Here is a 15,083-nt window from a genome sequence, read left to right on the forward strand (position 1 = left end):
GTACAGATTGGAACAATAACACCTATTTCAAACCCTGTGTAAAAGCTAGCTGTAAAATTACGTACCATTCTACATGAAGTACTAACTGGGAAGTAAGATATTTAGCACCACAGGTTTAAACAGATGGAGAATCCTGTAACCCCAAGAAAATACTTAAGTGTCTGGATGTTTCTGATACTGGACCCTTGGGTCCAAAGCAGTCTGCTGCTCTATAAAGACTTCCTGGTCATCAGTGTTATGCTGAAAGAGTGGAAGGTAAACCTGTGTTTTTACAAGGAACCTGATTCTTTCCATGTGCATTAGGCACTGGAGATGTCATTATGTGAGCTCTCTTCCAGCTGCTGCAGGCATTGTGCTTGGCCCTGCTCTCTGAGCTACTCCTGCTATCGCGCTCTAATCGGCTCAGACCAAGTGAGTTGGGCTTGTTTGAACTCTAGGTCTCATTTTGACCAAAGCAGGCTGATAACAGTTGTGTAGTGGCTCAGGTATTGTGCACCCTTGGTCTGTTATCATATGTCAGTGTGCCTGTGGCACAGCTACCAGCCAGTTGCTTAGGGACCTTCAAGGACGGATTCGGACCTGTCTTCTGCAGCTAGGGAACAGTATGTTGTGTATTTACTAATGGGAACACCATGAGGATGATGCAAATCCATCTCCCTGCACTGGATTTTCTAAAAATTGACCAAAACATTTGGATCTTGTTAAACACCATATAATTTTTTCCAGTTTTATTAATTGGTAAGAAAATGAAATTCTGAACTGGGTGCATTTTAGTCAGTCTGAAGCAACCTTGAGGTGGTTGTGTGTTTTTTTTTTTTCCTCCTTTCAGGCGGAAGGGCAATCTAAGATGGTGGAGTATTTTTCTGTAGAGGAAAAACTCCTTTCAGTATTTCCTACCATAGAATCAGGTGGCAAATTGTCCCTTGGATTCCCTTGGCTGGTGTAGGACTTGGTGTTACATGGGAAAGGAGAACCACTATGCCTTTCAGTAGAAGCTGAGGGCAGGGAAACCAGGAGACCAGAGACAAGCTCATGCTTTTCTTTTAAGAAACATTATTGGCATGTTTTTAAAGCTGCTTGAGCAGCAGCAGTTGTGGCTGCCTTTCTGCATTGTAACTCTCTTTGGTAGAGTGAACGACGGAGTGGTGGTGAGTAGCGGATGTTACTGTCCCGAAGGCAGAATACCCTGACTAAATATGTTAAATAGGCTACAAGTTTCAGAGGAGGCCACCTCAAGCAGTCGCGGGGTATGGGGAGGTGGTCAGCTGTTCGTTCCTCAGATCATGGTCTTTGAGGCGGTGGGCATGAGTTTTCCACTTTCTGCATGTTCCGTTGTGGCTTGTTCCCATCAAATGCTCTGGGCCTCCTGTCAGTGTTTGAGGTTGGATGTCTCCCTTTATTGAGTGATATCACCAAATTAGTACAGTACTTTGGAATGGCAGTACTTTGTCCTTACAGACACCCGATTTTGAAGATTTTTCCAGTATAGGCAAAAGGTTTAAAGCAAGGCGTGTTACTCTTGTGTAATGTCAGTTGGGGATGGAGTTGCAGATTAACTCACCCTCTGTTTGGGTTCTTTAATCTTACTTATGGATGAACAGGTGGAGACTGCTCGCTTATACAGTAGTTCTGGAGATCATCGGCTGCAAAATCTGGGAGTGTCTTCTGCAGAGTGGTTGCTCTGAACTCCCTCCAGTTTGTTGTGCTCAATTTTTAACGTCTTGCTGTGTCAGAAGGAAGTCACTAATGTAGATGTCATTTCACTGGGGTATGCTTTTGACTTAAGTTCATCGTCTAATTACATACAGCACTGAAAAATGCATTGCTGAGAAAAGTTCCTGCAATTCTCTATCCCCAGTGAGCATTGCTGAAGGCTGCGCTGTCCTTATGGACCAGCCTGACTTTTTAATCCTTGTTTTGGCTTTCCTCTTGTGCTGCAACACTGAATTTGGATTTAGAAGAGATCCCCGTTGTGCCTACACCACGCCTCCAGAAATGGAAACAAGGAGCTTAGACTAAGCAGATGTATTGCTACAGCTTAACGCATGTAAGGTGAGGTACAACAATTATTTGCACGTACGCCCTTCACCTATTGTAAATTCAAGGTTAAATGGATTAGTTTAAACCTCCATCACTGAGGCTTGAGCTAATGAGTCTTATCTTGTGTTTGCTATTGACTGTGTGTGTCCTGGGTGCCGTCACCCAGGCTCGGCTGATACAGGGTAACTCATTAAGCTTGGTAACATACTCATTTCTCTGAGCCCATAATAAAAGAGAGAGAAGAGCCAAAGGAGGGGGGTCTTTTGTTGGTTTTTGTGTCTTTTTTTGGTTTGTTTTGTTTTCCTGGCTGCGGGTGTGTCTGTAGCCACTATTGATGCACTGACAGTCGGGTGAGTTTTGGGGAGGGAGGAAAACAGTTGCGTTGGTAATGATGGAGTTTGCTTATAGGGAAGGGCTCAACCCCTGCTGGCTCTTACAGCTTGTTTCCCCCCTCTTTCGTTACCAGTATTTGCTTTGCGGTACATGCTGGGCATGGAACTGATTTTTGGTAGGGTTGCCTAATGCGAAGGGTCATAGAGGGGACAAGAAACCATGTTTTCAGCTTCACAGATCCATTTAAGCCTTGGTTTCAGTCGTGGATGCTTGGAAAGAGAAAACCCATACTGAGCGCTTCTGCCTGCTGGGAAACATTTGTGTCTGTAAACACAGATATTTTTTAAAATTATTTTTTTTTTTAGTTCATCTCATTAATTGTTGCTTTTAGATCATTGTCCAGCTGCTTCACACCCTGTGTGAAGTGAAAAGAATTCATCAGTGGGAAAGGTCCACCCAGCGTGGGTCTCTGTGGAGGAACTCAGCTGGAGTTCATCCTGGATGGTGTTCACCTCAGATGGACCCAGTTGACCATCCAAGAGGTATTTGCACCACCCCAGAGCCCATCTTACGTGAGATTTCATTTATCTGAAGGTGCCTAAGTGTGCTAGACATGACATCTGCTAGACTTCTGGAGAGAAACTTCCAACGTTGTGATGTTTGGAAGCAAAGCAAGTATCATAAAGCCAATATGACGGCAGCAGCTCTTGAACTAAATCCAGCTCTGCATGCTAACAGTGCGAACTTCATATTCTCAACAGGCAAAACTCCTGTTTTCTCTGTTACTTTCTACATTACTGACTTCATTGCAGCCTGGCTAACAGCTCTAGCTGTCTAAATAACTTCACAATAATGTAAGATGATCTTGGCTGCTATATCTCATCGGCTTAGAGTTGTAAACCAGATCTTTTCAAGGTCCTTTTCTTTCTTACAGATTCGAAGCTATACGTTAAATGCTGTAGATTTGCTTGTGAGATTAAAACAGGCTATTGAATACATAGGGACCTTCATGCTTTGGATGCTTTTTCTTTTTCACGTCTTATGTTTTGGAAACGAAAACACTCGTCAGTTCAGCTCTTAAAAACTACAGACTACAGTCCTGCGCCTCTGTTCTCCCAAGGCATGCAGAGCTCACTGGCTTCTCTGGGGCTTGGGGTTGCTTACATGGGCTTCAAGCTGGAAGTGTATGCTGCCTTCTCCATAGCGTACGGCTGTAATACTACCATCCTTGGTTCTGTTTATAATGTATTTCCGGTCAGTATTTATAATTAAGAACGTTGCCCTTGTCTCAAAAACCAAATAATGGTATTTTGGTATGGATGCAGTCTTCACCATTATAAAAAAAAAAAACAAACAGCCTTGCTAGCGTATCAAATCAGGTCGGGACTGATCCCACCTGACTTAGGCACTTGGATAAAACGCCGAAGTTAGGATGTTAATAGCCATTACAAGGAGAGGGAGGCTGAATTATCCCCCCGATGATGTTCCTTTGCTACAGCGACTATTGCAAAAGTCTGTGGATGAGCAGGCTTTTCATGTGGGCTTCTTAATCGACTGCCTAAAGAACAACGTGTGTGGGTGTGTCAAAAGAAACCTGCTTATGACTGACCTTAGGGTGTAACAGCTTGTGGGGCTGGAAGAGCAGAGGCAAAACTACCCAGCTGGCCAGGGGTGACCTGCTTTTGGGATTTTGCATCACGTTATGCAAGCACGGCAGCTTGCTTCAGACTTGGGGCATCTGCCCCCGCTGCGCTGTGCCGGGCAGGGTTACAAAGGGGAGCCCCACGTTGGTGCTTGGGTGTCACAGCACCAACCTCCAGGCCTTTGCTTTTTGGCTTTAGGCACCCTGAGAGGGTGCTCTCCTCCTGTGCCGCTCCCCACCAGCGCTCTGCGTCAGCAGCCCAGCCAACGCATGTTGCCTCTCCACCTCGTGCTCAAAGTCAGGCCAGCCATACTGGTGTAGCAGGTTGTCTGGATGCTTTGGGGTTGTTTTTTTTTTTTTAAAAAAAGTATTCTAGGACAATGCCAGTGGGTATCTCAACTGCAGATAATTTCTAGGTTAATTATCCATAATGAGTGGCTTAATGGCTGAGGACCAAATGGACGCCACTGAAGTCCATGGCAAAGTTTGCAGGCAGGCTGGGATTTAACTCTGTGTCAGTACGTAGCGGGGGTGATGGCTCCGTCCGTGCTCCAGAAAGTCTTATGAATTGTGAGGGAGGTCAGCTTTCTCAGGCAACGCAACTAGGAGTTTCTGGACACTATTTAAAACATCTCAGGAGACCTTTAGCTTAATATCTAGGTTAGACTGGAGTGGGTGATCATGTTGTCCCCTGCTTTTTCTCTGTCCCTCTGAGAAGTAGAGCGATTCGTGACGGTGGATGGGGCTTGTTGCTGTTCCCCCGTGGGTCTTGGCAGCAGGGGTGCACTAAGAGCTTATACCCACAGATATTTCGCACTGTCAAGCTGTGACTGCACTGGGCTTTTGCACTGTGTTAAGCTCTGATCTTGGCAATCTGTCTTCATAGACTGGTTCTTAAGGCTGTGTATAGTTTAATAGCTTTATGCTCTTGGAAAACTGATTTATAAGCAGTAGCTTGATGTTTGTTTATGTATAGAGTTTATGATGTGAAACAAAAATGCATGTTTTTCTTAGAGGCCAAACAGAACAGCTCAGCTCTCAGTCTCCAAATAGCATCCCAGATGATAATTTATTTTGTTGACAGCTGGTACAACGTGCTGCTGATACAACAGTAGTTTATTACACATTAGGAGCTACACATCTCTCTCAAAGCTCTTTGGCACGCTCTAATAAATACCACTTTATAGCTCAAGGCAGATTTCTCTAACATGCAGCAACCCTAACTTAGAGGGAGATGGTGAAAGTTTGGCACTCGCCCAATGGCTTGGCCAAAGGACAGCTGTGGTGTCAGTCGTCCGAAGCCTGCGCTAATCCTGAATTTAGGACTAGGGCCTCTTGCTTGCAGCACTTCTGCAGCTTTAAATAATCTCATAGGAAATGCCTTGCCCTAGCAAGTGTCTCTGGTATTCCTGAGCCTCCGTTGAACAAAATTAAGAAAAGCAACTTGGTGGTTTTATCTGAGCTTGTTATTGGGCAGCTCCAGCCCCGCTGATTGCAGGGGGGAAAGTTACAGAGTTCCGTGCTTTCCAGAAACTTGTTCAAAAAGCATTAGTATCCTTACTTGGTGGTTTCAGTAACACACTTCGCCAGGGACCACGTAGTTCTTCACACCTTCACCAACTGTGCAAGGTGCCTCTTTATGTGAAATGCTCCCCATGAGCTCTTCTCTTCCCTCTGCTTTCTGTTGCACCTAGCCAAACCCCTCCCTCCAGTGCCCCCTTCTCAAATCTGGCCAAAAGATGTGCAGCGCAACCTGCCCGGCAGCTGGTCCCAGTGTGGAAAGGCAGGATGAAAGGAGAGAGAGACAGTCAGAGGCTGCAGCCTCCTTTTCATCCCCTTTCCATGGCTCAATGTTCACACGGTCTTCTGTGGGAAAGCGCTGCGAGAGACGTGAGCCCCTTTCTTGTGGCCTCAGAGGTAGAAAGCAGGCAGAGCCAGAGCCAAGCTAATGGGACCCTGCTCGTCTCTCCAGGATTGTAAATCTCCTGTATCCTCACTGGCCCTATCCCCCTGAGTTGTACAGCCATAGGAAAAGCGTAGGAGTAAATACTGTGCCTACGTAACAAGCTTTTAGACTCTTGTTTCCCGGACTCTGGTCTTCCCCAGCGGCGTTGGTGCCTCGCTGTGTAACGAGGGATGGCAGCTCCCTCATCGCACCCCTCCTCGGTGGCCAAATGGGGCTGTGGGGTGGCCCTGCCCCTGCCCCCCACCAGCACGTCTGGCTGAGCTGCGGCCTTGCACGTGCCTTGCCTGTGCTGGAGCAGCATCGAGCACTGAAAAGCAATAAAATAAGAAAGGGGCTTTATGTATAAGGGTTTTCTGAGATCCTATTTCACACTTTTTCTCCTGGCTCATGTAGTTTTCTGTTTCCCCTGTCTGATTTGCGGGGCGTTTTAACTGCAGGGTTTTTAATTCATGTTCTTTCATGCTGACGAGAAAAGGTTTAGTTTTACACTTGGCTCTTGTGTTAGAGGAAGGAAATCTTGGCATACCCAGTCGTGCATGCTTTGTTTAATGCACTTGATAAAAATGAAAGGTTTTGCCATCAGAGAATGTGTGCTATGGAAAGATACATCCAGCAGCCACTCCACCTTGTTAACGTTTTTACATCTATGTGTAAATTAAATTGTATTTGCTGGTGATTTACCTTTGACCGATGTTGAGAATCCCATCAGCTTTTAGGTTTCTGGGTAGCAGAACTTGGTAGTTGGGCTGAAAAGTATTGTTTTGATGATGCATATCCCTGGCTTCATATCGTGAGTGTAGTTATGCTGACGCCTCTATTACTTCTCTGTGAGTGACTCCTCTATGAAGTGACTGCGGTCACTTCATCCAAAGGCTGGTCCGTGGCATGGTTGCCCAGGATTGTCCAGCAGCTGAGCTGACAAGTTGTCTCCGGTTTCCAGTCTCTCTCCTGGAAGTTCATCTGCTTTCTAAAGCAGCTTGTCCGCGTGGGAAGTACGCACAGCTTCTTGGCAGCTTTTCAAGTCACACCTGCGTCAAAATTAACGAGAGCAAAACTGGTTACAGAGAGTCCTTGTGATGAGTTCTCTTCAGGCATGGTGGCACGGTCGCAACCTCTCAGCCACCTTCTTGTGCTGCTTGCTGAGTTTGTCCTTGCATGTAGAACGTGTCTGTTGCACCTTGGAGAAGGAATGTTTTTGCCTCGCGTTAGCCTAATGTTTTTGGCTTTTCACAGAGCTGCCTGGGGCCATGGGTCACAATTTTGCTGGTTTTCACAGGTTAAAGTACCATCTCCATTTTGTTTAATACTCACCAAAACCTCTCGTGTGCCGGCTGAATATTTTCCCTTATGTTTATTTTGAATGTACACTGACAGGTATAAGCTGATCCATACATACCCTGAATTCTGTCTGTTTACATTTTATTGCTGTCAGTGCTGGTATCATTTTCTGGTACCGTTTTGGCCTGCTGCATGTCAGTTTAAACATCAGTCATGGGTGCTTTCAAATTCATCTCTTGTCATAGCCTTTCTATATTTCCTGGTCTTCCTGGTAGCTGCAGTTGAGGGCTCTGCTGGTGCTGGCAAACCCTCCCAAGAACGCTCTTGCATCCTTCCTCACTGCCCGGCGCTTGGTGTGTAGCAGGCACGTGCTGCGCTGCCTTGGGGGGGCTCCGAGGTCTTCGAGCTGTTCTGCCATGGAGGTTTTTCACTGTTGCCATGTCCACAAGGCCAGAGTCCCTACGGTCCCATACTGGCAGATGCCTGGGTGGGTTCTTTGACTTGACGGGTCTTTCCAGCTCTTGATAACTGTTAATTGTGGGTCATCTTTGAGAAATGCTGGCCAATGTTGTTCTTCTTCAGTTGTGTCCCAAAGCTCACCTGCAAGCCTGGCTGCTGAGGAGGCATTCTGTCAGCTCCAGCAAAGACCATCTTCAGCCACAGCTGGTCACCAGCATTGCTAGAGGAGGATGAGACCAGAAAATTATGTTTAAATATATCAACGCCCTCAGATATTTCACTTTCACAGGAATGCAGTTGGCCTCATCTTACTAGAATAGGTAACTTCTTAGAAAAAGCCGATTCTGGAACTTCATCAATGTCAAGTCATTGTTGGCAGCACTAATGCTACCTTCTCTCTGTTTTCTAGAGTGAAGTGTCACATAATCTCTGTTTGGCATCTGCGTTTAGCAGCACATTCAGTTCTGCTTTGCCCTCGAGTGAAATGCCTTGCTGAAGCGCCACAAAATCACATTTCCCCACAGATCTCAGAGTGGGTATCTCTGTGAAACGCTTGTGCTAAAATGCTGCCATCCCTCCAGCCTGAAGGTGAATATCAAAGCATCGCCCATGGTTCGGCGTGGGAATAGGACTGTGATGAGTCTGAGGGTGTGGGGATGTAGGAACTGATTTTGTAAACTTTCCTTACCCCTTAGGAAAAAAAAGTTATCTGGCAGTATCAGCAGCTCAGTCTGCATCTTTGGGAGGATTTTCTTCCACAGAGATTTCTACAATTGACACCAAATTATTGAAATTATTGGAATTTGCTGTCTGTTGTTGGGTTTTTTTTTCCTTGTCTTTGTGATTAAATGGCTCAACTTGAGAGGATGGGCCCTAACCTTATCAGGGATGGGGATGGGGATGGAGGGGAAGGGAACATACACCAAAATAGCGGGCGGTCTTGACTGGAAAATATTTAAATATTCAAAATATCAGATCCGTTTTAGTATTTCTTCAAGATGACACATCCACAATGGCTCACATTTAATTTCTGGAGTCTATGGGCTTGTGTTTAAGACTAAAACAAGCTTTTTTTCCCAGTGATGGCTGGGCCATCTGCCACTCTTCCCTAGTCCTCACGGCTGGGTGGCTAAATAAGAAGGAGTCATTCAGCTAACCTCAGCATCTGCCAATTGTGCTTTCCCAGTGACCTTTCAAAATACTGACTTCTTTTAGCCTAAAAATAAATTTTACATTACCAAGCTGAAGAGGCAGACTTCCCTATGCATTTTGAATAACATCTTTGTTTCGAAATGTCTCTTGGCTACCGTGTAACAAAAGCCTGACATTAATAAAAAAAAAAAAGGTGTTTTAAATTGGTGCTGAGTACTGGCCGATACTCAAAATGCAATAGGACAGCTGAGCTTCTGTGCTGTGACATGCCATCATTAGCACCCCATGAAATGGAGGGGAGGGAGAATAAAAACACTCAACTATTTCTGGAAGCCTTTCTTGAGCTGTTTTTTAATGCAGGAGTTTTCACTTTCAGAGTGCCTCCATTTCAAACTTTTTCACTGTAAAGACTCATCTAGCTTTTGACAAAAAATTTTCAGGCAGTTCTTATTTCTCAGGCTTCTTCTTTCTTTCCACCAGCAGTTGGTGTGGTGATGACGATATTCAAAATGAGAAACAGACTCTGAATTGATCCAGTTCCTGAAGGAAAGCCTTTCCTTTTGGGGTTTGGCATGCATCTATACGCGTCTATATATATATATATACATGCGCATATAAAAGCTTGGCCTGAAACATGACAGTGATGGCCCTTAAAATGAGAGCTCAGTAGCAGAGGTGAAGCTGCAGAAGCAGGGAAGGGGCAGGTGGGATTTCAAGGGTGCCAGGCTGTGGTGGTTTGCTTTCCCAGCTTCTGCCATACAACAGATTTTGGTGAAGAGCTTCCAGAGCTAGAGCTACGCGAGCTGCTTTGCCTTTGCATGCAGTACCATGCTACCAGACTGGAAACTGGGCTCCCAAAAGTATAATTCCTGCTTTATATCTGTAGGTAAAAATGCATTTGCAATATGTGTCTGTTAAATCACTGATACAATTTCAGATGGTTTCCTCTACAGTTTACAGACCATTTCCCAAAGCCAACCCAGTTTCATTGTATCTTGCCTCTTGTAATAAATACTTTCAAGATAAATATTAATTTTTCCTGGCTTTTGTGAGAGCCAAATGGCAAGATGACAGACCTGCCAGCCTTGCAAACGTACACTTTTTATCAAGAAGGAACACTGCTATATGGTAGCGATGTGTGGTTGCAAACTGAGCATCCTAAGGGGAGAAGGCAGGAAAACTGACCTCTCTGAGCTGTGCTCAGACAAGGGCTCAGCCTCTCATTTTGCCTATTCTTTGGCTTTTCTCCAACTGCTGTGTTGTTGAACTTTTATTTTCCCCATAATCGGGCTGATATCATAGGGATTTGCGTGAAAACTGATGCCCTCAGCTCATCTCAGTGCCAGAATTACAACAGTCTCTTGTTCCTAATGGAAAAAAGATGTAACATCTCCAGACGGCCCCAGTTCATGTGGTGAGTGATTTGCTAGCCTTTATGCAGAGCCCAGTTTGATGCCTTCATCTAATTTCATGATACCAGAGGAGAAGTAGGAAAAAAAAGTATATATGGGGGTGTGTGTGTATACATGTTCATCAGGTCAGTGTTTCTCTGCTGCTTCTGTTTGCAGTCCCCATGGGACCTTGCCTCTTCCACCTGGGTGATCTCATCCTCTTTTGGGCTGTGTGAAGAAAAGACCTCAGGATGCTTGGTTATGCCCAAAGAGAGCAGAGACGCCTTTGCTTTGGGACCCTACAGCGATCCACTGCTATGTCAAGCCTCCTGCAGATTCAGGCAAGCATCCCTAATGAGTTCTAAGTTTTGCTGAAGTTGTTGGGTACAGTGTCCAGCCCTTCTGGGGCTTAACTTCTTGGTTTAAAGGAAGATTAACCCAAACTCTACCAGCTGAAGTACACCATTCCTCCTCCGTGTAGCTGTAGGTAAAGGGAAGTTCAGGAAATGGTCAGACTGGTAGAATGAAAACCCACTAAAAGCCTCATGCCCTCTGGCTTGGGTACCATCAAAGGAGGGCTGGCAGAAATGGGTCCTGAATCACGTTCAGATATGCTGGCTAGATGGATTATAGTGTTAATAATATTGTCACTTGTCACTCATCCAGAGGAAAGAAGCTGATGGATGGGTCTTGTGTCTTGGCCCTTCTAGCGTATTTAGTTCCTGGCCAAAGCATTGGGAAAAATAAACTGCTTTTAACAGAAGCTTGCCCAAACAACACCCAAATATTGACATAAGGCTGTTGCTGCATGGCAAGATTGAATCTACCTGGCTTGTCAGCTCGGTCCTTTGGAAACCAAGCCGCAGTCCAAGCTGTGGACAAGTTGTAGTGCAACGCTCCCGCCTGATGCAATTAGAAGCAGCCGATGCAGGAATGTGCACCGGAGAGCCAGCTCAATAAAAGTCAAGACCTACTTTAGCAGTGGATTATGTGCAAACCACAGTCACTTCAGCTTTTAAAGGCTTGGCTTCAGACCATTTTTTCCTATGTAGCTCCCTACTTGCTTTAACCAGAGCTGAGAAAGCTGCTGACTCCAGACTGTGAAACCTCAGTGACCCGGACAAGAAGCTGATGTGACTTAGTGCTAGCGTTGTGCCTGAAGTTACTGGCTGATGTTATGTTTGAAAGACCCTGAGCAACTACGCCTAACTCCATGTGAGAGTCTCTCCTGGAGGTCCCCGTCTGCAAGTCAAATCGACCCAAGTCCCTAGTAATTTTAAGGAAATTATGGTGGTTTGAAATAATAGGCTTCACATGGGTCCTTTTCCTGGGCAAATAAGCTTGAGCAGATGGTTTCTTCTCCTACATGCACACAGGTATTCTCTCTTTATAAACCATGCAGAAACAGCCCCTCCCATCTATGGTTTTTTAGTAAGCTTGCAACCTTGAGGGCTACAAGATGCTTCAGGGAAAGGAAATGGAGGGCTCTGAGGTGTGCATCAGGAGGAATCCTGCCTTTTCCTTGGGGGTGCTAAAGTTGGCCAATATCTGGGGCTTTTTGGCTCTTGGGTCCGCAGGGGTGTGGGAAGGGGCAGTGGCTGGATGTCTGCATCTCTCTCCTTACCTCCATCCTGATGTGAAGGGGGTCCATGAGGAATGTCTTCCCCCCGCCCCAGAGACACCCCTTGCAGGCGCTGAGATCCCCCCTCGATCGATCAGCAGGCACAGCGAAAGGGTCTGTTTTCATGTATGTCAAAATTAGGGACAGAAAAGTAGTATTTATTTATGTAGTATGTGTAGGTGCATTTCTGGCTTTCTTGGGAGACATCCTCATTCCACTTTCTCCCCCCACATCCATCTTCTCCTCTCCTGCCTCCTGTGCTCCCCGCCTCGCACTCCCCGTGACGAATTACTCTCACTAATAGGAATTGAGGCTGGCAGGCTCTCTTGCGGCCGGAGGGATTGGCCTCAACAGCTGTGCAAGAGCCGGGGTGGTGCAGTTTGGGTGTCCTCCAGGCCCCTGACTCACTGCAGGGGGAGTGGGGGGCGACCGCATCCCTCCTGGGGAGCTGAGCTGCTCCAGTTTGAACTCCAGCCTGGAGTCCAAACTCTTTGAACTGGAGTTTGAACTCCCCTTTCCACCTCTTCCCTGTCCACTCTTGGGTTTTAGGATTCAGAGAGGAGGAAGGGCTCTCCAAAAGGGACCGGGGCCACAGAGGGATGCTGGCACACCCCAGCTCTGCTTGGGAGAGGCTGCGTGAAAATTTTTCTCTGCCTGGTTGGCCGTGTAGTGTTGCATTGACATGACTCAGGAGTGACTGACTGTGCTTGAAATAAAGACACCTTGCAAATAAGCATCCTTATTCCAGAAGGAGGTGACTCACTGATGTGCCTCCTCCCTTTTTGGGTGCAGCCCCCCGCTGTGATTCACTTCCTAGCCTTTATTGGGTTTCTTTCACCCCAAAAAATGTGCTGACTTTGAGAAGCAGATTTCAATATCCTGGGCAAAAGTCCGCTCCCAGGCACCATGTGTGGGCCACGTTGCTCCTCAGTCCCCTACAGGCAACATCCAAGTTCTCCATTTTGGATTGAGTTCACATGTCAGACGAAGGTTAAAAGGCATCGTCGTTAGCATTTATGCCGATTTTCTGTGCTTAATGTACACCCTAGGATTTCCTCCAGTATTTCTGCTCCAAGCTTGTAGTCTGTGGCTGGTCAAGGACACAAGTCTGCAGCCAGGAGCCGAGGTGGGGGCCTGTCTCTGTGACCGAATATTGGCAGCAGCCGATCATAAAAGTCCTCCAGGGTGTGGAATTCTTCCACGGTTTTTAAATTACTGGCTGCGTTGCTGCTCTTGCTGACAAAAACTTCTGTTTCTTCAAGATGTAGATGCCAGAACCAGGCAGGGGGAGACGACACTTGAGACAAGGAGCCGCAGCTGCCTACAAGCAGAGCAATGAGCTGGTTTTAGGCTCTGAGACGCAGGACCTTGCTGGAGGGATGTGCTAGCCCAGGGTCAGCACCTAAACTCAATCCCATTCCCAAACACCTCTCTGCTCCCCAGCGAAGCACCTTTCCCACCTCTGCCCCCCAAGGGTGCCTTCCGAGGTGTCCACTGTTGTGCAAAGGCAAGGGTCTCCTTGGTGCTCAAAGATGCCCCATGATCACTGGGCTTTCAAAAGTTAGGTATTTCAATGCAGAAGTTTGTATGAAAAAATTAGAGATCGGTGCTTAAAAGATACTGTTTCACTCCCATAAAGTGTCACTAATGGTGACAGAAAAATCGGTATGTGCAGCCATTTCTTTTCCTTGTAAAAAAGTGGAGACTTAGCACTGAATGACAGCCAGGGAACTGATACCTTCTCACCCTGGACGTGGGCACCATGGCTTGGCTGGATGTCTTTCCAGTCCACTTTTACTAACAAACATTAATGGTGCCCACTGAGATAAACTTCTGCGATAGAAACATAAGATTTAGCTTCAGATTGACTTTGCATGAGAATAGCAGCTGTAAAATAACAGTATTTTGTCTTAGAGGTTCACAAACATAAGGCTTTGTTTTGGAAAAAAACCCCCACATTAAATTAGTGTACAGCATGTCTTAGTCTCTTGTTGCCTCACGCTGAACGGCTGCATCCATCAAAGAGACAGCTGCAGCACGCAACAGCGCGAATAAAAGAGGTTGAAAAATCTAGCTGTTGCTTTATGCAGCCCACTGAGAAAGGGGAGCGTGCTCGGGCAGAACAGCCCCACCAGGGCTGAGATGTTCGGGTTGAACAGCCTCCTTAGGAAGCTCGGGGATGCTCTGGAAAACAGCAAGAACAAAATAGTTCACCTCTGAAATGCAGCATCCTCTTGACTTCCCAAAGGAACGGTGGGCCCTCACGGTTGCAGTGGTTTCACATCCCTCCCCCCAGACCTGGTGTAACAGCGTGCTGCAGCCCAAAGGGTGCCTCCCCTCTCTCCACCCCCAGGTGTCCCCTCCCGAGCCTTGGGTGGGAAACTGGTGATGACCCTTGCACATGGTACCCCCAGGCTGTGCTTTGCTTTGGTGGGGTTAGTTTTCTGCTTGGTTTGTTGGCTTATTCAGTGTGCCCAGCAGCCCCACAGAGGGCTGTGCTGGTTTTGCAAGGGAAATGGTAGTCACCTGGGTCTGCAGCTGGGCTATATCTCGGGAGGAGTGAGACAGCCCCTCAGTTCTTCCCCCTTGCCAGGGATCTGCAGGTGTCAGATGAGTGTGGGGCCATGGTAGGAGTATTTTTCTCTCTTCTTTCCCCCCCCCCCCCCTTTTTTAAATAACCCCATCTGAAACTACAGTGGGGTAAGAGCTAATCCTACTGCAAACAGTTTAAATGATAAATGTTTAAACATCTGAAGTTGCTTTTAAATGAAGCAGAGCCACAGGAGAAGCAGCAGTCACTGGCTGTGACTTTACAACCTAAAATCCAAGTGAGCTCAGCAGCACATTTTCACAGGGGAAGAGCTATGTCCCCTTCCTTTCAGGCAATGCTGCTGCTTCCTGTGAAGGTTTAGCCTCAGTTAGGAACAAACTGAGGTATGGAAGAAGATGAAAAGCTCAATTTCTTCTCTCTGTCCATGGCGGGGGGCGGGGGGAGGATGTGTGACTGAGCTCTGTTGCTGCTGAAGCCCTAAGGGCCAAGCAAATGGCAGGAGATCAGTTCAGCTCGTTGCTCCATCATTTGCATATGTGGCTTAGATTTGAATACAAAAATTTTGATACTGTCAGGCAGCAAAAAAAACCTGTGGCATGGTCACTGCAGCTACTTCTATCCTTGTATTTTGTTGGTGTTCTGACATGGGC

Source organism: Phalacrocorax carbo, chromosome 1, assembly GCF_963921805.1.
Source record: "Phalacrocorax carbo chromosome 1, bPhaCar2.1, whole genome shotgun sequence".
NCBI classification, from domain to species: Eukaryota; Metazoa; Chordata; class Aves; order Suliformes; family Phalacrocoracidae; genus Phalacrocorax; species Phalacrocorax carbo.